At 41.9% G+C, this 27238-nt stretch overlaps 1 protein-coding gene across 2 annotated transcripts in view; it reads left to right on the top strand.

Annotated features, from left to right (window-relative positions):
• Nucleotides 1-27238, top strand: part of ASNS (asparagine synthetase (glutamine-hydrolyzing)) — a 159606-nt gene that overhangs the window by 64311 nt on the left and 68057 nt on the right. For both annotated transcript variants that reach the window (XM_058724999.1, XM_058725000.1), the window contains exons 5-7: nt 7220-7347; nt 9395-9701; nt 12389-12478. The gene's annotated coding sequence lies outside the window, so the exon portion shown is untranslated. The remainder of the gene's footprint in view (nt 1-7219; nt 7348-9394; nt 9702-12388; nt 12479-27238) is intronic.

The raw sequence follows: 27238 nt of genomic DNA on the forward strand, positions 1-27238 counted from the left end.
CCCAAGGCATCCTTGGAACAAAATTGCTCTGATCACTGCTGCCATTAAAGGCCCCTGTAGAAGGGAGGCTGGCCCTCCCCCCCACTTCTGCATTGCATTCTAGACTACAGTGGGTGATGACTTATGGACCAAGTTTGCCTTGCTGAGAAGGCCTTGCTGTGCTGCGCCATTGGCAGCCATGCTGCCGTTTTTAAACCATGTAAAACACTGGAAAAGTTTTGCAAAACTACCCAATTCTTTAGTTGAGGACAATGATGGAAAACAGTAGTTAGAAATCCCATCATGATCTAAGCAACATTTCAACACATGTAGTCCTTACAGTCAACTTCCTAGGAAACAGTCCTTGGTTGTTGTTGTTGTTGTTGTTGTTGTTGTTATGTTTATTTATTTTTGAGAGAGAGAGAGAAAGACAGAGGGTGAGTGGAGGAGGGGCAGAGAGAGATGGAGACACAGAAACCAAAGCAGGCTCCAGGCTCTGAGCTATCAGCACAGAGCCCGATGCGGGACTCTGAACTCAAGGACTTTGAGATCATGACCTGAGCTGAAGTTGAACACTTAACTGACTGAGCCATGCAGGCTCCCCGCCCCCATTGGGTTTTAATTCAATCGGGTACTGGTTTCAGCTGGCTCCGAGAGGAGGTCTTCTGGCCAGAAGTGGCCAGACCAGAGATGTGAAGGGGATCACATTAGACCAATGAGGAGGATCCTCATGCAGGAGTCTTAAGATTGGTAGTTGTCCTGGTGACTTAGGTGGCTGTCCCGTGCCCAAGATAGACAACTTTGTATAAGGACAAGAATAAAGAGAAGGCGTCAACTTTCTGGATCTTATTACTATTGTGGCCAGGGTACTAACTTCCAGCCAAAAGGCAGGCTTTCCCCTCCCTGTAGAGTAGTCATGGGCTAGAGGATTGCAGTCTGAGCAATTGACATGGAAATGTTCCAATAAGACCATACTCCTTGAAAAGCCCTGAAATGAGGGGCGCCTGGGTGGCGCAGTCGGTTAAGCGTCCGACTTCAGCCAGGTCACGATCTCGCGGTCCGTGAGTTCGAGCCCCGCGTCAGGCTCTGGGCTGATGGCTCGGAGCCTGGAGCCTGTTTCCGACTCTGTGTCTCCCTCTCTCTCTGCCCCTCCCCCGTTCATGCTCTGTCTCTCTCTGTCCCAAAAATAAATAAAACAAAAAACAAACAAACAAAAAAAAACGTTGAAAAGCCCTGAAATGAGAGTAAAGGAAGAAAAGAGAAAGCACTCATGAACTTTGCACTGCTTAGAGTCCAGATGAAAAGACTCAAAGCCCTGTATTTGGGCACCCAAATATGATGGGTTTTTGGAGTGATGTTGGGGTTTGGAGCTGACAGCTAAGCAAGAATTCTTGAGATGTCTGTTGGGCAAAAAAGGTGATTTTATGAAAACACAGGGAAGGACCCACGGGCAGACGGGCAGAAAGAAATGCCAGGGAACCATGAGGAGAGACTAGTTATATACTTGGGAGTTGGGGGAGGTAAAGTTAAGGGAAGTTTCCACTAGGATTTTCATATGCTAAAGAAGACTCACAGATTACTAGAGGCCTACCTACTGTTGAGCTAAGGTTAATTTTGTCTCTAGCAAAGTATTAACATTAAGACAGTAGGGAGTTCCTGGAGAAATGTTTTACTCTGCCTGCCTTAAGTATTTGTCAATGGGCTGCAGGTTATAAGGAAATTTAATTTTATCTGCCATTTCCTTCTTGCTTTTGTTTCCCACATCACTGTGGAGTGGGGGGGTGATCTTGGGGCTCCAGGAAACTGACTATATAGGTTTCTGGAGATTAGGCTATTGATAAAAGTGCTTTTTTCTTGTGATTTACTAAGACATTTGTATACAGATGGGAACTAATGTCCTGCATGACTGGATCTCTATCAGAGATTGTTTTCCCCTTCCCTTTGTTCTTCAGCCTCCAGGAATATCCCAAGAATGTCACACATATCCCACCCAGGGGAGGATATGTTTGCCACTCGTCAGCTTCCCTCATCACCTTCTCCTCAGCCTCTGCCTGCTCCCAGCTGCCCTCCCAGTGCTCAGTCTTGTTTCTTCGCTCTTGCACAACCTGGGTCATTAGATCCACCCTGCCGTCTGCATTTCCCATCTCTATTCTGCGTCTCGCAAACCTATAAAATAATAGCACCAGCTGTTTCTATAAGCCAGGGACTTTGCTAATTGAGTTAAAAACGTTATCTCATTTAATTCTTCCCTGACTCTGTGGGGGCAGGTGTGACTTTTCTAATTGTCAGATGAAGGAGGGAAGGTTCTGGAAGGTGTTAAGACCTGCCCAAGCTCAAAGAATTAGAAGTGGCAGGGCTTGGACTGAAATCCAGGCCCATGCAGCTCTGCAACTGTTTTTAAAGCCAGTGCTTACTGCTGTCTGGAGCCCCAACTCAGACCTCACATTTCCAGATCTATACTTTGAGCCACCTTGTGAACAACACATGTGTGTAACTCACACATCTGAAAATGGGCATGAAGCAAACTTATTATCACCTACTCTTTACGTTCTGGGAACCCCACGAACAAACAAAAAAGAACAGACTAAAATATCTCCTCTCCTTGTATTCTTTATTTGGTTTCATGGTACAACCAACCCAGTTGCCCAAACTAGAAACGTCTTTGTCTTTTACTGTTTCTCTGCCTTCCTACATTTAGTTGATTTCCAAGTCCCTCAGGATATACTTCACAGGTGCTCTTCTGAAAGGGAAGTCTCATTCCTAGAGCCTGAAAGCCACACTTCAGCCTGCATTAGGATCACATGGCTGGCTTGTTTCTCCAGATCTCCGGACCCTGCATCCGATACCCAGAGTTTCTGATTCAGTGGGTTTGGGCTGGGTTCCGATATTCTGCATGTCTAAAAATGCTCCAGGAACCACACTCAGAGAACCAGTGGTCTAGAGCAAGTCACGGATCTCAACCCACTAAGCACAGGGCAGGTGAGCTGGGATGTACAGAAGTGCCAAGTGCAGCAGAAGCACAGAGAAGGAGGGATTTGTTTGGCCTGGGAATAACAAGGAGGGCTTATTACAGGAGAAAAACACCAGTCAACCACCAAATTCCTGGGAATGAAAAACTGAGCCCGTTAGCCAATATCTCCATTACCCTGAGTCACATTTCTTTCCAGGCTCACAAATGCAGTGTTAACACGTCATCCCTCTCATGTCTCTTGCCCCATTCTCCAGCCTCTAGTCTAAATTAGAATCTGCCTAGCAGCATCAGAGTCCACTCCCCTTACAAAAAATGATGAAATGACTAGCCTGCATTCAAATTCCCAAACAGGGCATGAAAGGGCAGAGAGAAAGCCAAGGAGAAAGATGTGCCCAGCAGCTGTGGCTGCCTCTGTGTCTCCCGTCCTTCAGGACCTCACTCTGCTCCAGTAATTTGTAGAGCCCCATACATTTTGGACCCTGCCCTCCTAAGAGTTGTACATCACCACTGTCCTCCCATACTTGGTCTGAGGAGGATGCTTGGCTGTGGGTTGGAACTAACCAGAGGTACAAAAGATGGAGAAAGCTAGTGCCATGAGGATCGTGTTTATCTTCTCACTTCCTCCTGGCTTCTGTCTCTCTTCCCTCTTGCCACATTTCTGGACCTACAAGCAAGTACCTCTTTGCAGATAATCAACAACAACAATGAAAAAAATGAGTGAGAGGACAGAGAAGTATAAGTCACAGGATTTTAATATTTGCACAAAACAACATTTTAAGAATACAAAGTGAGAATGATTAAGGAAAAGGACAACTCCATAATCCCACCATGTTACTGTGTCCAATAAACTACAGACATTTTTTTTCAGGAATGGGGCTCCCAGCCCTTATATCTGTGTATATTTGTAATCAGAGTGTTGTTCAAAAGTCCTCAGCCCTGAGGTGCCTGGGTAGCTTAGTTAGTTAAGCATCTGAATTTGGCTCAGGTCATGATCTCTCAGTTCCTGAGATCAAGTGCCATTTCAGGCTGTCCACTATCAGCACAGAGCCTGCTTTGGATCCTCTGTCTCCCTCTCTCTCCCTGCCCCTCCCCAGCTTGTTCTTTCTCCCTCTCTCTCTCAAGATAAATAAATAAACTTAAGAAAAAAAAAAAAAACGAAAGAAAGAAAAGTTCTCAGCCCTGGCTACCCATCTGAATCACAAAGAAGCATGGACTCCTGGACCCTCCCGGGATGGGGCTAAGGCTTATGTACCTCTACATAAATGTGAACTTAGATAAATTTTTACAAACTGAACAAGCTACAGATTAAGAAACAGATTATCCCCAGCATCTCAAGCGAGCCATTTGAACGCCTTTCTAGTTACTACTGCCCAGCAGAAGTTGTCAACATCCTCACTTCTAACATCATGGATTAACGTAGTTTGGAGAGTTAAAAAAACAAAAAACAAACAGAATTAAAACAGCATATACTTTTGTACCTAACTTCTTTCCCTCAACATTTAAAAAAAATTTTTTAATTAATTAATTTATTTATTTTGAGAGAGACAGAGACAGCACAAGTGGAGGAGGAGCAGAGAGAGAAGGAGACTGAGAATCCCAAACAGGCTCCGCACTGTCAGCGCAGAGGAGTCCAACGTGGGGCTCAAACCCACAAAACAGTGAGATCATGACCTAAGCCAAAACCAAGAGTTGGGTGCTTAACTGACTGAGCCACCCAGGTGCCCCACTTTTTAAAAAAACTTTAAATCCAACTTGGTTAACGTATAGTGTAGTAATGGTTTCCGGAGTAGAATTTAGTGATTCATCACTTCTAATGACACCCAGTATGTATCCTAAAAAGTGCCCTCCTTAATGCCCATCACCAATTTAGCCCATCCCCATGCCCACCTCCCCTCCAGCAACCCTCAGTTTGTGCTCTGTATTTAAGGGTCTCTTAAGGTTTGCCTCCCTCTCTCTTTTTTTCTTATTTTTCCTTCTCTTCCCCTATGTTCATTTGTTTTGTTTCTTAAATGCCACATATGAGGGAAATCATATGATATTTGTCTTTCTCTGACTGACTTGTTTCACTTAGCATAATACACTCTGGTTCCATCCACTTATTGTAGATGGCAAGATTTCATTCTTTTTGATCACTGAGTAATATTCCAGTGTGTGTGTGTGTGTGTGTGTGTGTGTGTGTGTGTGTGTATACACCACATCTTCTTTACCCATTCATCAGTTGATGGACTCTTTCCATAATTTGGCTATTGTGGATAGCACTGCTATAAGCATTGTGGTGCATGTGCCCCTTTGAAACAGCATCCCTGTATCCCTCGGATAAATACCTAGTAGTGCAATTGCTGGATCATAGGGCAGTTCTATTTTTAATCTCTTGAGGAACCTCCATACTGTTTTCCAGAGTGTGTGCACCAGTTTGCATTCCTGCCAGCGGTGCAAAAGGGTTCCCCTTTCCCTGCATCCTCACCAACATCTGTTGTTGCCTGAGTTGTTAATTTTAGCCATTCTGACAGGTGTGAAGTGGTATCTCATTGTGGTTTTGATTTGTATTTCCCTGATGATGAGTGATGTTGAGAACTTTTCATGTGTCCGTTGGCCATGTGGATGTCTTCTTTGGAAAAGTGTCCAATCATGTCTTCTGCCCATTTTTTCATTGGGTTATTTGGGGTTTTTTGGGAGTTGAGTTTGATTAGTTCTTTATAGATTTTGGATACTAACCCTTTATCTGATATGTCATTTGCATATATCTTATCCCATTATGTATGTGGCCTTTTAGTTTTGTTGCTTGTTTTCTTCACTGTGCAGGAGCTTTTTATCTTGATGAGGTCACAATAGTTCATTTTTGCTTTTGTTTCCCTTCCTCCAGAGACATGTCTAGTGAGAAGTTGTTAAGGCCGAGTCCAAAGAGGTTGCTGCCAATTTTCTCCTCTAGGATTTTGATGGTTTCCTATCTTACATTTAGGTCTTTCATCCAATTTGAGTTTATTTTTATGTATGATATAAGAAAGTGGTCCAGGTTCATTCTTCTGCATGTTGCTGTCCAGTTTTCCCAACAACATTTGCTGAAGAGACTGTCTTTTTCCCATTGGATATTCTTTCCTCCTTTGTTGAAGGTGAGTTGGCCATACATTTGTGGATCTATTTCTGGGTTCTCTATTCTGTTCCATTGATCTATGTGTTTTTGTGAAAGTACCATAGTGTCTTGATGATTACAGCTTTGGGATACAGCTTGAAGTCTGGAATTATGATGCCTCCAGCTTTGGTTTTCTCTTTCAACATTACTTTGGCTATTTGGGGGTCTTTTCTGGTTCCATACAAGTTTTAGAATTGTTTGCTCTAGCTCTGTGAACAATGCTGGTGTTATTTTGATAGATATTGCATTGAATGTGTAGATTGCTTTGGGTGGTATCAACATTTTAACAATATTTGTTCTTCCTATCCAGAAACATGAAATGTTTTTCCTTTTTTTTGGTGTCTTCTTCAATTTATTTCATAAGCTTTTTATAGTTCTCAGTGTACAGATCTTTTACCTCTTTGGCTAGATTTATTCCTAGGTATCTCATGGTTTTTGGTGCAGTTGTTAATGAGATCAATTCCTTGATTTTTCTTTCTGCTGCTTCATTATTGGTATATAGAAATGCAACTGATTCCTGTACATTGATTTTATATCCTGCGACTCTGTTGAATTCATGTATCAGTTCTAGCAGTTTCTGATGGAGTCTTTCAGGTTTTCCATGTAGAGTATTATGTTGTCTGCCAAGAGTGAAAGTTTGACTTCTTCCTTCCAATTTATATGCCTTTTATTTCTTTTGTTGTCTGATTGTTGAGGTTAGGTCTCTCAATCTTATATGAGATTTATCTATATTATTGCAGATAGTTGTGATTTGTTCATTATTATTGCTATATAGTATTTCATTCTGTAAGTAAACTACAATTTATTTTTTCACTTTACTATTGATGGGCATCTAGATGGTTAACAACTGATAATTGAGATATATTAAGAACTTCTGTTCAACAGAAGTCACCACTAAAAGAATAAGATGTAAAGGAAAATATTTCCTCTCTCTCTCTCTCTCTCTCTCTCTCTCTCTCTCTCTATATATATATATATATATATATATATATATAACAACTTGTGCCTTGAATATGATACATATTATAACATATTAATAAGTCAGAGAATCCAACTCAATTAAAAAATACTTGACACATCTCAATAGAAAATACACAAAATGACCAATAAACATACATTCAACTTCATTTGTGTTTCAGGATATGCAAATTAAAAAAATCACTGAAATGGTTGAAATAGAACAGAATACCAACAGATGGTGAAGATATGGAGCAACAGGGATTCTCAGACACTGCTGATGTGATTGTTAATTTGTATAACCACTTTGGTAAGCTATTTGAGAGTATCTACAAATATCTATATCTATATCTATATCTATATCTATATCTATATCTATATCTATATCTATATCTATATCTATATCTATACCTATATCCCCAAAAAGATGAATACAAGATGTTCTTAGCAGCACATTTGCTGTGGCCCCTAAAAACCATCTTTCTTTTTAAGATGCCCTACAGGTGGTTTTGAGGACCAGTCAGGATTGAGAACCATGACAATGTCAAATGCACTTCCGATAGAACTTAAATTTAAAATTTCTTCTTGTGTAGTGATTTAATTTCTTTTTGTGTACTGATTTCCTAATATGATAGGAAAATCATAAGCCATTACCTTTCTCCTTTTAAAGAAATAAGGTTAAATGATGAAAATGGCTAAAACTTATTTATTTATAAAATACTTATTTTTTTAATTTGTTGAAATACTAAATATTTTAAAGAACTTTTTTCTTATGTGGTGGAATCTTAAGAGGTCTTTGGCACTGATGGTAGGATCTAATTTGGAAAGAGATCAAAGTCAAGAAAAAGTAATGATAGGGGTGCCTGGGTGGCTCAGTCGGTTGGGCATCCGACTTCGGCTCAGGTCATGATCTCGCGGTCTGTGAGTTCGAGCCCTGCGTCAGGCTCTGTGCTGACAGCTCAGAGCCTGGAGCCTGTTTCAGATTCTGTGTCTCCCTCTCTCTCTGACCTTCCCCCGTTCATGCTCTGTCTCTCTCTGTCTCAAAAATGAATCAATGTTAAGAAAAAGTAATGATAATCCTTTAATAATAAGTTTGTACTGTAATATAATATAACTTGGTCCTCAGCTGAATCCTGAAATTAAAAAAAAAAAAAAAAAAAAAAGGAGACTGGAAACTATTTCCCTTCCCAGGGAAGCCACCTATTCCTCAAGCGACATCACCAGGGCAACCATCTTTTAAGTCAGTCTCTCACTACAGAGGCCCCAAATGGGAGCCAGTTTCTCTTCTGGATGTTAATTGTCCCAACCCTCCTGATAGCCCTGGAGGTGTTTTTCTCCTTGCTATTTGACAGGTGAAGGAGTTGTGGTATTAACATTTAATGGAGAAGGGGGTTGTGATTAGGGGAGAAAAGTCTCATAATACTGTTTAGGGAGGTGATAAAATTTAAGAAACACTGCTGTAGCTACATATTAGAGAGAGGAGGGTACTATAATTAGGTTTTAGCCTGTCACTGAAAATCCATTTTCCAGTGGGACATGACAGGGCTGAATTTTGCATAATTTTACCTGGAAGAAAGCCTTACTGTACCTTGGGAAGAAATACAGCATTTTCCATTCAAATAATCTGGGCCTGTTTATAGTGAGCACCGTCATTATGTCATTCTTTTGTCCACAAGTCTGTCCTGAAGATCCTGTAGGGCATTCCTGAGCTAGCTAGCTGCAGAGTTATTAGTGGGTCTAGGAGGTTAGGAAACTGGAGGACTGGTAGAGGGTGAAAAATATGATTGCAAGTGCTTATGAGCAAGGCAGTTTAGCACTGATTTACCCTGCTAGGGTCTGGTTATGCAGAGTGTGGTCCTCAAATGGCAGCATTAGCACCACCTGGGAGCTTGTTAGAACTATGGCATCTCTGGCCTCATCTCTGGCCCCACTTCAGCCCTACGGAGTCAGGAAGTGAAGTTCACAAGACTCCCAGGTGATTTGTATGCACATTAGATTTTTGAGAAGCACAACTTTAGGCTAGTGGTTCTCAGCACTGGCAACAATTAGAATCACCTGGAGAGACTGACAACTTTAAGACCCTCAGGCCCGACTCAGGACTATATAGATTAGGAGACTGCTCAGGTAGGCTCTTGTGGGTGGGTGTTTTATGCTGAGTGACCTGATTTATGGTCTGAATAGATCACTCTGCTCCTCTGAGGGGTAGTCTGTGAATGTGTGTGTGGAAGTGGGACCGGACCAGGAATGGAAGCAGGGAGACCTTCCATATATGCTCTGTCAAGCTGGGAAAAAACTGGATCAGTGTTGTTGGTTTTTTGTTTTGTTTTGTTTTGTTTTGTTTTTACTTATACCTCTAGGCTTCCCTTCAAGGTAGGAAAAAGATCCCAATTTCACTTCCCATATTATGGCCCACATCCTCACCTGGACTCTGTGCTGCACAGGAGCATTGCAAATAATCTACATTAGTGGTTTTAAGAAGGTCACTTGGCAGCAGCATATCAAGAGTGGATTCCCCAGGAACAAGGGAGGAAGTAAAGAAGCTGCTAAAGTGGCTTTCCAGGAGAGACATGATGGTGGCTTCATCTAGGGCGGGTAGCAGAAGAGACCAGAAGAGTTGTATTTTGACTGATTTTTGGACCACAGTTGCTGATGGAATTGGATTTGGTAAGTCAAAAGAGGATTCCTTGGCATTGTTAATTTAAACCAGTCTTTAAAAATCCTGTTAATATGGTTAATTATATCCTTTAAAAAATTTTTTTAATGTTTATTTATTTTTGAGAGAGAGAAAGAGACAGAGCACCAGGAGACACAGAATCTGAAGCAGGCTCCAGGCTCTGAGCTGACAGAACCCAACACAGGGCTCAAACTCACAAACCACAAGATCATGACCTGAGCCAAAGTTGGATGCTTAACCAACTGAGCCACCCACGCACCCCTATCCTTTCTATTTTTAATCTAGATTTCCCTCTCACACACACACACAATTATATAATGCTTTGGATAATTAAACTTTCAGAGCCCTAGGAGTGTCTGAACACTATTCTCACATCACTCTTCGATCTGTGTTGTGACTCTCAGATTTACTATATGTGCCAAATCCAAGCTTAATGTTCAGTGTTGGCCCACTTTGTGCTTGTTGAAACTCAGGCGTTGCAGCTCTCTTGGAAAAAGCAGGGTTTCTCAGCCTTAGCACTCTTGATACTTTGGGCTCCGTAATTAATTCTCTGTTGTGGGGACTATCCTATACATTGCAGGATGTTTCATAGCATCCCTGGCCTCTACTCATTCAATTCCTGTAGCACCTTCCCAGTTGTGACCACCCAAAATGTCTCCAGATGTTAACAGCTATGATCCAGAGGGTTAGATTGTCCCAGGTCAAAAACAGCTCAACCAGAGCTGGGAGGAGGACTTGCAGTGTAAGTTTTTGGTTAGTTAGGATTGTTTCTCAAGGGGACTCTGCCTTCCTTTCATTCAAGGTGCTTTGGGTCTTTGAACTGATTTACATCTGGCAGTTGGCTGAGGGTCCACAATTCTTTATTGCTAAGGAAGGTATGACTTCTTTTCACCACACTGCTTCTACAAATCACCAAGACACTAGTAGGGGGATATTTATGTCTGTTCTAGGAACATCATGATCAACTATTGGATGTCCTATGGGTCAGACTTTGGTGATGACTTTCGGTTTTGCTGTTATGGTAACATCTTCCTCATCTTTTGTTATTAAAAAAACAAACAAACAAACCCCTGCCACCCCAGGATCTCATCATTCCCATTGAAATCAGGGACCCCAGTTTGATGGCAGCATTACTTCCTTTCATTTCTAACATTTAGACAACAGCCACCACAGAGTTCTTGATTGATGCTAGGCTTCTTTCCCTAATGTGTTTCTTAAAGCCTTAGTGAAAGGTGTATCCTCTGGGCTATTCTGAGGAACATAGAGGGTATTACATAATAAATCTCCTTAAGCATATCATTTTCCCTAATCCTTAGGATCCTTTCATCAGTATACCAAGACGGTTATGAAACTTCAAATCCATTTAGGACAGAGTGTCTCTAACTCCAGGTTTTAGTAACCAACCAACCAAACTTTCCAAGACATTCACAGCCCCTAGAGCCAACACATTTATTCCAGAAACTCAGCCTAGTGCACCAAAAAACAACTGATTTCAGGAGGTCCAACACTATATTTCTTCTCTGATCCAGTACAACTTAGGATCCATTCTCATGCATAGTACTGAGGTTCTGTCAATATTAATTGACAAAATCTTGCACGTGTGTGTGTGTGTGTGTGTGTGTGTGTATTGAACTTCTTATGAGTTATACTTTACAGCTTCCCTCCTGGGACCTTCTGGGACTTGAACAGGTATAGAGGAAATGAGAGGCATGAGGGTAGTTCTTGAGGAAGAACAGTGGTTTCCTGCAAGGTAATTCCTTTAGGAGAAGATGTTATAGCTTCTTGAGACTAGGGAAGACCAATCTCTTCAGAGGTGGAAGGGCTGCTTCTATTGGCAAAGGAGGATCAGTAGAATTTAGGGGTTCAAGGTCCTCAGCTTTATTGGATTCTGCTCATATGTCCCTATCCTCAATTTTAATTCCTATTCCTACTCAGTCTATGTCCTGACCTTAACATGAGAAACCCTGTAAAGTTCAGAATTCAATTTGCATTGTAATTCAGCTCCCCACAGAATTGAATTTCATGTTTGCTTTTCAGAAATCTTGACTCTAGAACAGGATATCTCTATCTTTGAGGACAATGCTATATCCTTAAGCTCATCAATTTCTTTCCTCGTGTTCTTCAGTGCACTTAGTAGCAGCCACTCAATCCCAAACTACTTTTTTATTCTTGCTGAAATCTTTGGTAACAATTAGTTCACTCAAATCCTTCCCTTTTATTGACACTTGATTACAGGTGTCTACAGGTGATACTTCAAGTACTCTTTTGCATGTCATAAACTACCAGTGTCTCCTCTACTATTGCCTAATTATATCAGAAAATCAATTCCAGATAGCCCCAAACTAATTTAGAGTGCCATCCTTAAGGTTCTGTTCCCCTGGAACCATAACTGATACAGCATCAATTCTGTATCAGTCAGAGTTCAATAAGAGTGATATGAAATACATGATATTTCTGGATTTAGATCTTCCACAATTGTGGGAGGTGATGAAGAAGTCTATAGAAAGCTGTGTCCAGTATGCCTAGTGGTAGACCTGAGGTCCATGCAGTCAGTAGGTCCAGGAATTGGGAAGAAAAGCTGAGTGTGAATCAGGGAAGAGTGGTGATGAACTGGAACCACTTGGGCCTCCAGCTTGACCATGTACAGGACCTCCCTCCCCTCCCCCACCTCCTCCAGCACCTGACCCAGGACTTGGAGAAGCTGAAGGAGAAGATACAGAGGGAGCTGGAGAGGCCAAGGGCACAGCTGCTGCCCCCCTCCTACAAGGTGAGCCAACACATCTGTAACAATACAAGTGAACTGCCACAGGGAACCCTGCACTGACCACTAGACCTTAATGGCTGCTGCTTTGTTTTGGAAGTTGAAATTTCATGCAAGCTTTTCTTACATCCCACTATAACCCACCACTACACAGGAAGGGAATTCTGGGAAATAAAGTTCCAATTTAGCTTAATTAACACAGTAGAAAGCTACCATAGATGGTGTTGGATTTGAGCTTGAATCTGGGACTAGAGCTGACAGCAGTTGTTGATAGATTGGATTTGGTAGATTAGGGATGCAGAATTACCTGTTCATTTTTGTTGGAATACTTTTTCTTATTATTTTTTTAAGGTTTATTCATTTTTCAAAGACAGAAAGAACGTGAGCAGGGGAGGGGCAGAGGAAGAGGGAGACAGAATCTGAAACAGGCTCCAGGCTCTGAGCTGTCAGCACAAAGCCCGATGCGGGACCAAACTCACCAACTGTAAGATCATGACCTGAGCTGAAGTCGGACTTTTTTTTTTTTTTTCAATATATGAAATTTATTCTCAAATTGGTTTCCATACAACATCCTGTGCTCATCCCAAAAGGTGCCCTCCTCAATACCCATCACCCACCCTCCCCTCCCTCCCACCCCCCATCAACCCTCAGTTTGTTCTCAGTTTTTAAGAATCTCTTATGCTTTGGCTCTCTCCCACTTTAACCTCTTTTTTTTTTTTCCTTCCCCTCCGCCATGGGTTTCTGTTAAGTTTCTCAGGATCCACATAAGAGTGAAAACATATGGTATCTGTCTTTCTCTGTATGGCTTATTTCACTTAGCATAACACTCTCCATTTCCATCCACGTTGCTACAAAGGGCCATATTTCATTCTTTCTCATTGCCACGTAGTACTCCATTGTGTATATAAACCACAATTTCTTTATTCACTCATCAGTTGATGGACATTTAGGCTATTTCCATAATTTGGCTATTGTTGAGAGTGCTGCTATAGACATTGGGGTACAAGTGCCCCTATGCATCAGCACTCCTGTATCCCTTGGGTAAATCCCTAGCAGTGCTATTGCTGGGTCATAGGGTGGGGGTATCTTTAATTTTTTGAGGAACGTCCACACTGTTTTCCAGAGTGGCTGCACCAATTTGCATTCCCACCAACAGTGCAAGAGGGTTCCCGTTTCTCCATATCCTCTCCAGCATCTATAGTCTCCTGATTTGTTCATTTTGGCCACTCTGACTGGCGTGAGGTGATATCTGAGTGTGGTTTTGATGTGTATTTCCCTGATGAGGAGCGACATTGAGCATCTTTTCATGTGCCTGTTGGCCATCCGGATGTCTTCTTTAGAGAAGTGTCTATTCATGTTTTCTGCCCATTTCTTCACTGGGTTATGTGTTTTTCGGGTGTGGAGTTTGGTGAGCTCTTTATAGATTTTGGATACTAGCCCTTTGTCTGATATGTCATTTGCAAATATCTTTTCCCATTCCATTGGTTGCCTTTTAGTTTTGTTGGTTGTTTCCTTTGCTGTGCAGAAGATTTTTATCTTCATAAGGTCCCAGTAGTTCATTTTTGCTTTTAATTCCCTTGCCTTTGGGGAGGTGTCGAGTAAGAGATTGCTACCGCTGAGGTCAGAGAGGTCTTTTCCTGCTTTCTCCTCTAGGGTTTTGATGGTTTCCTGTCTCACATTCAGGTCCTTTATCCATTTTGAGTTTATTTTTGTGAATGGTGTGAGAAAGTGGTCTAGTTTCAATCTTCTGCATGTTGCTGTCCAGTTCTCCCAGCACCATTTGTTAAAGAGACTGTCTTTTTTCCATTGGATGTTCTTTCCTGCTTTGTCAAAGATTAGTTGGCCATACGTTTGTGGGTCTAGTTCTGGGGTTTCTTTTCTATTCCATTGGTCTATGTGTCTGTTTTTGTGCCAATACCATGCTGTCTTGATGATTACAGCTTTGTAGTAGAGGCTAAAGTCTGGATTGTGATGCCTCCTGCTTTGGGCTTCTTCAAAATTACTTTGGCTATTCGGGGCCTTTTGTGGTTCCATATGAATTTTAGGATTGCTTGTTCCAGTTTTGAGAAGAATCTGGTGCAATTTTGATTGGGATTGCATTGAATGTGTAGATAGTTTTGAGTAGTATTGACATTTTGACAATAATTATTCTTCCAATCCATGAGCACGGAATGTTTTTCCATTTCTTTATATCTTTTTCAATTTCCTTCATAAGCTTTCTATACTTTTCAGCATACAGATCTTTTACATCTTTGGTTAGTTTTATCCCTAGGTATTTTATGCTTCTTGGTGCAATTGTGAATGGGATCAGTTTCTTTATTTGTCTTTCTGTTGCTTCATTATTAGTGTATAAGAATGCAACTGATTTCTGTACATTGATTTTGTATTCTGCAACTTTGCTGAATTCATGTACCAGTTCTAGCAGACTTTTGGTGGAGTCTGTCGGATTTTCCATGTATAATATCATGTCATCTGCAAAAAGTGAAAGCTTAACTTCATCTTTGCCAATTTTGATGCCTTTGATTTCCTTTTGTTGTCTGATTGCTGATGCTAGAACTTCCAACACTATGTTAAACAACAGCAGTGAGAGTGGACATCCCTGTTGTGTTCCTGATCTCAGGGAAAAAGCTCTCAGTTTTTCCCCATTGAGGATGATGTTAGCTGTGGGCTTTTCATAAATGGCTTTTATGATCTTTAAGTATGTTCCTTCTATCCCGACTTTCTCAAGGGTTTTTATTAAGAAAGGGTGCTGGATTTTGTCAAAGGCCTTTTCTGCATTGATTGACAGGATCATATGGTTCTTATCTTTTCTTTTATTAATGTGATGGATCACGTTGATTGATTTGTGAATGTTGAACCAACCCTGCATCCCAGGAATGAATCCCACTTGATCATGGTGTATAATTCTTTTTATATGCTGTTGAATTCGATTTGCTAGTATCTTATTGAGAATTTTGCATCCATATTCATCAGGGATATTGGCCTGTAGTTCTCTTTTTTTCCTGGGTCTCTGTCTGGTTTAGGAATCAAAGTAATACTGGCTTCATAGAGTGAGTTTGGAAGTTTTCCTTCCCTTTCTATTTTTTGGAATAGCTTGAGAAGGATAGGTATTATCTCTGCTTTAAACGTCTGGTAGAACTCCCCTGGGAAGCCATCTGGTCCTGGACTCTTATTTGTTGGGAGATTTTTGATAACTGATTCAATTTCTTCGCTGGTTATGGGTCTGTTCAAGCTTTCTATTTCCTCCTGATTAAGTTTTGGAAGCGTGTGGGTGTTTAGGAATTTGTCCATTACTTCCAGGTTGTCCAGTTTGTTAGCATATAATTTTTCATAGTATTCCCTGATAATTGCTTGTATCTCTGAGGGATTGGTTGTAACAATTCCATTTTCATTCATGACTTTATCTATTTGGGTCATCTCCCTTTTCTTTTTGAGAAGCCTGGCTAGAGATTTATCAATTTTGTTTATTTTTTCAAAAAACCAACTCTTGGTTTCGTTGATCTGCTCTACAGTTTTTTAGATTCATATATTGTTTATGTCTGCTCTGATCTTTATTATTTCTCTTCTTCTGCTGGGTTTAGGCTGTCTTCGCTATTCTGCTTTTATTTCCTTTAGGTGTGCTGTTAGATTTTGTATTTGGGATTTTTCTTGTTTCTTGAGATAGGCCTGGATTGCAATGTATTTTCCTCTCAGGACTGCCTTCGCTGCATCCCAAAGCGTTTGGATTGTTGTATTTTCATTTTCGTTTGTTTCCATATATTTTTTAATTTCTTCTCTAATTGCCTGGTTGACTCACTCATTCTTTAGTAGGGTCTTCTTTAACCTCCATGCTTTTGGAGGTTTTCCAGACTTTTTCCTGTGGTTGATTTCAAGTTTCATAGCATTGTGGTCTGAAAGTATGCATGATATGATCTCAATTCTTGTATACTTCTGAAGGGCTGTTTTGTGACCCAGTATGTGATCTATCTTGGAGAATGTTCCATGTGCACTCGAGAAGAAAGTATATTCTGTTGCTTTGGGGTGCAGAGTTCTAAATATATCTGTTAAGTCCATCCGATCCAATGTATCATTCAGGGCCCTTGTTTCTTTATTGACCGTGTGTCTAGATGATCTATCCATTTCTGTAAGTGGAGTGTTAAAGTCCCCTGCAATGACCACATTCTTATCAATAAGGTTGCTTATGTTTGTGAGTAATTGTTTTATATATTTGGGGGCTCCTGTATTCGGCACAAAGACGTTTGTAATTATTAGCTCTTCCTGATGGATAGACCCTGTAATTATTATATAATGCCCTTCTTCATCTCTTATTACAGCCTTTAATTTAAAGTCTAGTTTGTCTGATATAAGTATGGCTACTCCAGCTTTCTTTTGACTTCCAGTGGCATGATAAATAGTTCTCCATCCCCTCACTCTCAATCTGAAGGTTTCCTCAGTTCTAAAATGAGTCTCTTGTAGACAGCAAATAGATGGGTCTTGTTTTTTTATACATTCTGATACCCTATGTTTTTTGGTTGGCGCATTTAGTCCATTTACATTCAGTGTTATTATAGAAAAATATGGGTTTAGAGTCATTGTGATATCTGTATGTTTTATGCTTGTAGCGATGTCTCTGGTACTCTGTCTCACAGGATCCCCCTTAGGATCTCTTGTAGGGCTGGTTTAGTGGTGACAAATTCCTTCAGTTTTTGTTTGTTTGGGAAGACCTTTATCTCTCCTTCTATTCTAAATGACAGACTTGCTGGATAAAGGATTATTGGCTGCATATTTTTTCCGTTCATCACATTGAAGATCTCCTGCCAATCCTTTCTGGCCTGCCAAGTTTCAGAAGAGAGATCAGTCACGAGACTTATAGGTCTCCCTTTATATGTTAGGGCACGTGTATCCCTCGCTGCTTTCAGAATTTTCTCTTTATCCTTGTATTTTGCCAGTTTCACTATGATATGTTGTGCAGAAGATCGATTCAAGTGACGTCTGAAGGGAGTTCTCTGTGCCTCTTGGATTTCAATGCCTTTTTCCTTCCCCAGTTCAGGGAAGTTCTCAGCTATTATTTCTTCAAGTACACCTTCAGCACCTTTCCCTCTCTCTTCCTCCTCTGGAATACCAATTATGGGTATATTATTTCTCTTTAGTGCATCACTTAGTTCTCTAATTTTCCTCTCATACTCCTGGATTTTTTTATCTCTCTTTTTCTCAGCTTCCCCTTTTTCCATAATTTTATCTTCTAGTTCACCTATTCTCTCTTCTGCCTCTTCAATCCGAGCCATGGTCGTTTCCATTTTATTTTGCAGCTTGTTTATAGCATTTTTTTAGCTCCTCCTGACTATTCCTTAGTCCCTTGATCTCTGTAGCAAGAGATTCTCTGCTGTCCTCTATACTGTTTTCAAGCCCAGCGATTAATTTTATGACTATTATTCTAAATTCACTTTCTGTTATATTGTTTAAATCCTTTTTGATCAGTTCGTTAGCTGTTGTTATTTCCTGGAAATTCTTTTGAGGGGAATTCTTCTGTTTGGTCATTTTGGATAGTCCCTGGAGTGGTGCGGACCTGCACTTCCCCTGCACTTCCCCTGTGCTGTCTTGAATAACTTGCGATGGTGGGTGGGGCTGCAGTCAGACCTGATGTCTGCCCCCAGCCCACCGCTGGGGCCACAGTCAGACTGGTGTGTACCTTCTCTTCCCCTGTCCTAGGGGCAGGATTCACTGTGGGGTGGGGTGGCCCGTCTGGGCTACTTGCACACTGCCAGGCTTGTGGTGCTGGGGATCTGGCGTATTAGCTGGGGTGGATCACCAAGGTGCACAGGGGCGGGAGGGGCAGGCTCAGCTCGCTTTTCCTTCAGAGATGCGCTTTGGGAGGCCCCTGCTGCACCAGAGGGAGTCAGACCCGCCGGAGGGATGGATCCGCAGAAGCACAGCATTGGGTGTTTGCGCGGTGCAAGCAAGTTCCCTGGCAGGAACCAGTTCCCTTTGGGATTTTGGCTGGGGGATGGGCGAGGGAGATGGCGCTGGCGAGCACCTTTGTTCCCGCCAAGCTGCGCTCCGTCATCCAGGGCTCAATAACTCTCCCTCCCGTTGTCCTCCAGCCCTCCCATTCTCCGAGCAGAGCTGTTAGCTTATAACCTTCCAGATGTCAAGTCCCGCTTGCTGTTGGAACACACTCCATCCGGCCCCTCCACTTTTGCCAGCCAGACTCGGGGGCTCTGCTTGACCGGCGGGCTGCCCCTCTGCCCCGGCTCCCTTCCGCCAGTCCGTGTAGCGTGCATGGCCTCTCTGCCCTTCCTACCCTCTTCCGTGGGCCTCTCATCTGGCTTGGCTCCGGAGACTCCGTTCTGCTAGTCTTCTGGTGGTTTTCTGGGTTCTTTAGGCAGGTGTAGGTGGAATCTAAGTGACCAGCAGGACGTGGTGAGCCCAGCGTCCTCCTACGCCGCCATCTTCCTCTTTTTTTCTGAAGTCGGACTCTTAACTGACTGAGCCACCCAGGTGCCCCTGGAATACTTTTTTTTTTTTTTTAAACTCAAAAGTTTCTGTTCCTTTTTTGGAGTAAAACAGGCTGTTTGCTCTTTACAAGCTTATTTCTGAGTTGTAAGAAATGATCTACCTCCCTGTCCCTGTTTTTGTAATTCCTGTTTTCCAACATTCAATCTTGGCTGCCACAGACAGAAAACACGAGGACATGTTTTCTTGCATCTGTAGTGGAAACTTTAACAGATAGTATCTGCTACAAGTAGGTTACATACGTGCATTAATGTTTTTAGCAATGTCAGTAATGTTGGTTACGCTTTTTTTAAATTTTTAGAGACAGCAAGAGCAAGAAAGAGTGAGAGGCCACTTGAGTGCAAGCAGGGGAGGGGGGCAGAGAGAGAGAGACAATCCCAACCAGGCTCCACACTGAGTGTGGAGCCCCATGTGGTGCTCAGTCCCACCACCCTGGGATCACGTCCTGAGCTAAAATCAAGAGTCGGGTGGGCAACCAACTCAACCACCCCGGCGCCCCAGTTATGCTCTCCTTTTTAATCTGGATTGTGTTCTCTGTCTTAGACCTATGTATTGATTTTGATAAATAACTTTTCATAGTCCTAGAGTGCCTGAATACGGCCTCAGTAGGTGGCCATTATCCTCACATCATACTTCAGGCCTCTTGCTCCCTTATCAAGTCAAGATTAATGTGTAGTTCTCACTTTCAGAAATCAGACCCGCCTCTTGCTTGTTGAAGCTCTTTTTTCTAGTGACTGCCAGATCATCCTCTTTTTCTGATTCATTTCTTTCCTTCTCAGCTTTTGTCGCCTGCCTTTCCTTCAGTTGTTTCTCTAGCACTTCATCCTCAAGGCCCTGCCTTTTATTTTTCTCTTTTGCTCTTCAAGAAGAATATGTTCCACTATCTCAGGGGATGGTACCAATACTCTGGTGGCTTGCAATCTGCATAAAAGCACCTGCTATTTTTTGAGTAACTACCATATGCCATTCATTTTATTAATATAAACCTTTAATTAAAAAAAACTATAGTCTTTTGTAAGTAACCCTTGAAGCAGGTATTAAGGATCTCCATTTTCAAATGGGGAAACTGAGACTTGGTAAAGTTTATGAATTTTGATTGAGTCCGTTAGTATGTGGGTTGGAACCAAGGCCTGTCTGACTTGTAAGCTATTGTCATAACAACTAAGGTTTACTGCTACCTAAAGATCCAGCTCCAATCTCCTCATTGTCAGACTTATATATCCCATGGCATGCTGAGAGATACCACCTGAATTTCAAACTTAATATCTATAAATCCATGTCAATATTACTAGTCTCACACATCATTCCACAACTCCAGCCTCTTCCAAAGTATACATACCTCCTCAGGCATTCCTGTTCTTTTCAAGGTAACAGTCTCGGAAAGTTTCTGAAGCTGGAAGCCTCTTTGGGCACTCAATCTCCCGTACTGCTTCATCTGATTGCTCCCCATGTTCTCCAGGACTGGGGTCAGAGGTATCTCTGTGTCACTGGGTTCCTGATACTCTCTCCTACCTCCTTCCTGGACTCCTGCCACTGTTCTTTCCATTTCACAGTTGGCTTTTTACACTGCTGCCAAAATTATCTTCAGGAAAAAAAAAAAATCAATCCAGTCCTGTCAGTTTGGTTTAAAACCTCTTTTGATACCCTTTTGCCTCCAGAATAAATTTTAGTCTCCTTGGTATGCCCCTCAAGGCCCTTGACAATTGGTCTAGCCTGTCTTGCAGTCAGCTATTTTTCAGACATATACAAGTGATTATTTTTCATATGGATAGAGACGCCATAGAGGTGCAGAATATACAAGCATTTCAAAACTTGAATTCATTTTGATTTTTTTATCACATACTTTCTCAATCAATGGGTACTAAAAAGCACAACTAGTATCATGTGGAGTTGTAATTTTATGTTTGGTAGGAAAAGGATTCTTCTAATGTAAATACTGGGAACCAACTAGATCATATTTTCATGAAATATTTCTTCCAGGTTTTAGAATTTAATTATTTCAAGTAACTTTCTTAGCCAAAGCTATTAGTGGGCTATGGACTCTTAAGTTCAAGGGTATAGCTGATAAATTTGTTTTTTAAAAAAATTTTTTGATGTTTTTATTTATTTCTGAGACAGACAGAACATGAACGGGGGAGGGGCAGAGAAAGAGTGAGAGACACAGAATTTGAAGCAGGTTCCAGGCTCTGAGCTGTCAGCACAGAGCCCAATGTGGGGCTCAAACTCACAAACCGCGAGATCATGACCTGAGCCGAAGTCGGACGCTCGACTGACTGAGCCGCCCAGGCACCCCTGATGAATTTTTTAATGTATATTTGTGGAGAGGAACAGAGGAGGTTTGCATGATAGGATGATGGAACGATATTAGCCCAGAGATCCATAAAAAGCAGGGAATTACTTTATTTTTTCTTAATTCAAATAAAATACTTTTAAAATGCCCCTCACTCTTTTAATAGACTACAATCAGGGAATGAAGGCAGAGGAAGGAAAAATACATCATTTAATACTGTAATGTCATGCTATGAAACTCTGACTTTGTGTCCTGTGGTAAAAGAGGGAATATAGCTATTTTCATTCTCAAGAAGCCACTAGTTTTTCAGCAGCATCCTCTAGCACGCTGTCTTGTGTGGCCAGTCTCCCACTGGAGAAGCAGTGTGTGTGAAGGTTAGAGAGGGGTGGGCTGTGGATTCAAACATTTGGATTCAGATCCTAGGCATACTGTCTGACCTTCCACAAATCAAAGCTCTGAGACTCCATTTTTTTTCCCTTCAAAGGGGAATAAAATAAAAACTTTGAAGTTGTAGTGAGGTTTATATGAAGTCAAGTTGGTCTGCAGGAAATTTATCCAGGTTCATTTACCTTTCTACTGCATTATGCCTCCCAATACCTTCTTTATGTTTGGTGCTTCAGTCTCTGACTAGAACTGTCCTTAGAGCTGATTTAGTCCATTTGGTTTATAGATATGGAAACACAAAGAGGTCTTAGCAGGTTATCTGCAGTTACATCAAAAAGGAGTTGTAAGTCCAAGACCCTACTCTGTGCTTTTTCCCTTTTTAGCATCGATTTCATTCTTAGCGATGAAGAAGTCAGACACCGGACAAATAACACTGATAGAAAATTATCTTGAATGGAGCAAACATTCAAGAGCCTACTCAATGCCAGTGCTGCTTTGGGAGCTGACAGGGTAAAGCAATCCCCTTACCTGAGGTGCTCAGAGCCTGGTAGAAACATAGATGTAACCCAAGATCTGTAGGGCAGGATAAGCAGAAATAATTGTAAGTGAAATGTCAAGTGCTGTGGACCCGGAGGAAAGAGGCATGAATTTTGTGTGGAACAACATAGAATTGGCATCTAATGTCCGTGGCAGTGTTGGGGGATGGGAGAGGGCAGCCTACCAGCTCACCATTCATTAATTCAACACCAATCTGCGATAAATCTGTGTCAGTCAACTACTGTGTTATGATGCTAGATTTGAGAATAGGAGGAGAAATAACCTACCAAATAATGTGCAGAGTGGGGACAGGAATAAGACACAGAGGGAAACAAAAACAATGGTAGGCGATAATTTTCTCTAAAAGAGATATGAACCAAACAGAAGCAGCATTATTTTCAGTGCAGGAAACTAGGCAACCCCTCCCTGAATAGCTGGGATGGGGCTCGGTTTTGTCTGTGGGAATATCTCTGTTCAGTCACATTGCTTTGCTGACAGCCAGGCGCATAGGTACAGCTTTACTCCTTGCCCTCTCCGGGCTTCTCTGGCCTTTGTTCCACTCTACACACATCTGCCTCCTATCTCATCCCCCTCACCACCCTCTCTGTCTCGGGGCTTCTGATCTGAGGTAGCATCTGCCAAGCAGCAGTAGAGGCTCCACCCTTTGAAGCCCCACTGGCTCCCCACAGGAAGAAGGAGACTGGGGACTTCAGTCTACACTCATATATATGGAAACAGAACATGGAGGAGGGGGGCAGAAAGATGGCTGAAACAGCCAATGGCTACCCACAGCCCTGTTGGCACAGGTCTGCTTCTGTTTTTGCATCATATCTTCTGTACAATTTTGACTTATTTGTAATCAGAGTAGGCCAGGGGTGCTCAACCTTGGTTAGTGAGCAGAGTCTTGAAGGGGGCTTTCAAAAGATGTGATCATCCAGGCCACAAACAGACCCATAGCAGTAGAACTCTTTTGGTTGGAGAGCAAGTCTGAGCATGTTTTGTAAAGCTGGACAGGTGTTTCTTATGATGTGTAGTTAGAGCTGAGAATCACAGGAATTAATTCAATTTTGTAGTTTTCCTTGAATCCTTATTTTTGGAAGCTACCATTATGGAAGGCTGACAAGGCAACTCCTTTCACACGTAGAAAAGTAAAGCTTAGGGGTGCCTGGGTGGCTTAGTTGGTTAAGCATCTGGCTCTCGGTTTCGGCTTAGGTCATGATCTCACGGTTTGTGAGTTTGAGCCCTGCTAATGGTGAGGAGCCTGCTTGGGATTCTGTCTCTCTGTCTCTCTCTCTCTCAAAATAAATAAACTTAAAAAATTAAAAGAAAAAAGTTAAGCTTAAAGATTGTAAATGATGAATAAAATTGAAATTTCAAAATATAAGAAAATTTTAACAGTTTTTGATCTTACCCTTGAGTTCATGGGAAACTTATGGGAGTAGTTGGGAGTTTTCTGCTCAGATTCTCCTCATGTCTGGAGGTATGGATAGGGTATCCTGGTCCAGGTGTTAGATCTTTTCTTTCTTTCTTTCTGTAAATAATTGTGGTGATGTCTGGATGTCAAATATTAACTTTCACTCAAAAATGATAATTGCCAACATTTAAAAACACCCACTATGTGCCAAATGTACTGTTAGATCTCACTCGTGCTCTGATTGCATCTACACCCCACAACAGTCATGCAGGGTTGTTACATGGTTTTCACTTGACAGGTAAAGGTGCTGAGACTTAATGTCACCCAGCTTGTAAGTAATAATGCCAGGATTTAAAAATGAATATCTCTGATTCTAAAGTCCAGATTCTCAATATGACAGTTTGTGAGAACATGGAACTGAGTGGTGAGCACTGGCCAAACATAGGGTAAAATCTAGGATGCTTGAGTATATAGGCCAAAGATAAGGCTGGCATTGAGGAGGCTAGAACAGTGGGACAGGAGGTGGACAGGATGATTGTCAGGACAAGATAGAGTTGTACTTGGCCATTTACCTGCTCCCATTTAAGACCCTCCTCCCTTTGGTAGAGATGATAGAATCTTGACCTGCACTCCAATGAGTACACTCAGGTAGAGAAAGTTGACCCTCACAGTATAGCATTCCACTGAAATGCCAGTGGTCTACCACTTGGCATGGACTTTCTAACTTTCCTTGGCCCCATCAGATTTCTCAAAAGTCCTCTTGTTGCTTCTAAGCTTGCTAAGTGATTACCTTTCCTTCATTAGATTTTTATGCAGCACCTCTATATGCCAGGAAGTATGCTAAGCATTGGATTGTGACAGTGTTTCCAGAAGGAATGGAAACCTGAGAGATGGTATAGGGGAAAGTGTAGTTTGGGGGTACATGGTGTTATGTGTGAAAGAAGGTGGTGATTGGCTCTAGGCTTGGGGACTGGATAGGTAGCCAAGTCATGTAACTGGCTACCTGTCTAAAAAGAGTGTGCAGAACACCTGGCTGTATTTGGGCACTGGATGGACAGATAATTAGGGAGATATACTTGTCAGCTGAAAGTGGAAGGTTAAGAAGCTGGTTAGGTCAAATTCAATTAGTTGAATATCCCTTAGGAAGTGATTAAAATGAAAGCCATATCACATTTTCCAGGAACCCTTGAGACTGGGAATGGTGAATTATACCTGTTATCAGTCAGGGTTCTCCAGAAAAATAGAATAGGAGTGTGTGTGTGTGTGTGTGTGTGTGTGTGTGTGTGTGTGTAAAGAGATTTAGTCTAAAGAATTAGCTTGTGGATTATATGGAGCTGACAAGTATGAAATCTGTAGGGCCAGTTAGCATGCTGGAAACCTAGGTAGGATCTCTATGCTACATTTCTTGACATGGAATTCTGCTCCAGGAAAAGTCAGTTTTCCCTTTTAAGGTCTTCAGTTAATTGAATGAGGCCCGCTCACGTTGTCACATGTAATCTTCTTAAGTCAGCTGATGGTAGAAATTAATCACATCTGCAAAGTTCTTTCGGAGCAACATCTAGATCAGTGTTTGACCAAACAGCTAGATATTGTGGCCTAGGCAAGTTGATACATAAAATATAACCATCACAACACCTTTAAGCTTGGAGGTAAGGGTCAAGGGGTACTGTTGAGATGGGACTCATTATAGATGTGGTGTCACCAAATATCCCAGTAAGCTGGATTTGGAGCCATACATAAATGGCAGTGGTCTTTTCAGGGTGGTGGGGAGTACTAGTGGCCTGCTCTTGCTTGCCAGCTGTTTATAACTTTCCCTAGGCTCTTGCCATCTCCAGACTGCCCAGGAAAATCATTCTTCTGCCTAAGTGGGGCCATGTTGCTGCCAAGTCACCAGACTGAAAGATTTCCCGGGCTGGGCAATATCCTAGCTAGGATTTCTGCTAAGCCTGTTTGAATGCTGGGAATATAGCAAATGGTGAAATTAAACTACCTAAAGATGATGGCACTCAAATGACCTAAACCAGGGCTGAACATTAGTACCATCTGGGCATAATTATACGGATCTTGGCCCTACTGCCTGAGATTCTGATTTAATTGTCCTAGGCTGGGATAATATAATTTTTAAAAAGTTCCTCAGTTGGGATGCCTGGGTGGCTCAGTTGGTTAAGAGTCCAACTCTTGGTTTCCTCTCAGGTCATGATCTCATGGTTTGTGGGTTTAAGCCCTGCATTGGGCTTTGTGCTGACAGCGAGGAACCTGCATGGAATTCTCTCTCTCTCTCTCTCTCTCTCTCTCTCTCTGCCCCTTTCCCAGACTTATGTTCTCTCTCTCAAAATAAATAAACTTAAAAAAAAAGTTCCCCAGTTGAATCCAATGTACAACCAGGCTTGAGAATCACTGGTTATCTTTGATTACTCAGGTTCTCTTTGAAAAAGACCCCAGGCCAATCATCTTTCATTTATTTATTAAAGCTATGTTCCAAAGAGAAACGAGTAAGAATGGGGAAGCAGGACAGGAGAGGGAAAGAGGCTAGGCCAAAGGGGCCATTTCAGGGCAAGGCCCAGGCTTAGTCTGGTCCCACAGGAAGTTCTGAATTGTAAATTATGCCTCCAGAGTTTGGCTTTGAAGAAAAGGAGCAGAGCTCCTCTATTCCTATTTCAGTCTGTCATTAAGCCTCATAGGGAGAAATGTCAACTCCCAGCTACTTCTTATACTCTGTACAGGCAAGGTAGCTCTGGTGCCTGAGGGTAGCCTCTGAAGGTCTCAGGTGAGAGCAGTTAGCAGCAAAGTGCTCAGAAGCTGGGAGATTAAAGCACAGAGCTGCTAGAAGAGATTGAAGGGTGTGGGGGGGAGATGTGACATACACTAAATAAGTGGTTATTATTGCTCTTTCTGAATCTGCTTCAATTGCTAGTGGTCTGCATGAAGCCATCAGGGGAGCTTGTTATATAAGGTTTCTGCTTCAAGGATTTAAAGGCAGCTTTGATAGCTAATAATACTTAGCAAATGTCAAGAACTGTGGAAGGTCTGAGATTTTTCCCCACTATTTGGTAACTAACAAGTTAGCCTGACAGTTTCATGGATGCTGGCAGAAGAAATGAGATGCCTGGGTCAGAGACAAAGAATTGAATTACAATATTAGCAATAGCCAGACTACTGGCTTTCTTGTAATGGTTCCCACAGGACAATATGAAGAGGGCTGGGTGACAGCTGCATATGCAATGAGTTGGTGGCATTACAGAGAGGAACCCTGAGCTTAGAGAACCTGCATCTTTTATAATTGGCAGTAAGCAAAACCTCCCTTTGCTTTGGAGGGAGACACTGTATTTATTTCCCAAGACTATTCACTATACAAAAATTGTCAAAAAGGTTGCTGAGTACAAAGGCAGTATGTGCCTCTGTTTGCAAGATAAGCAAAACATGAGAAACCTATGGAGAATTGTTTCCCAACAGTAAGTGTAGGAGCAGGGGGATCTTTGGTATTTGCTTTTTCATTTCTGATTCTCATTGTCAAGTAGATTTGGGGAAAAAACAAAACAAAGCAAAACAAAACCCTTCCCTCATGCACATTTGTGAGTTTTTGTTTTTGTTTTTTACCTCTGTTGATGTTGATGGTTTTCAGCAACCCTCATAAGCTTCCCCCACCCCC

The sequence above is a fragment of the Neofelis nebulosa genome, chromosome 4 (assembly GCF_028018385.1).
Source record: "Neofelis nebulosa isolate mNeoNeb1 chromosome 4, mNeoNeb1.pri, whole genome shotgun sequence".
Lineage (NCBI taxonomy): Eukaryota > Metazoa > Chordata > Mammalia > Carnivora > Felidae > Neofelis > Neofelis nebulosa.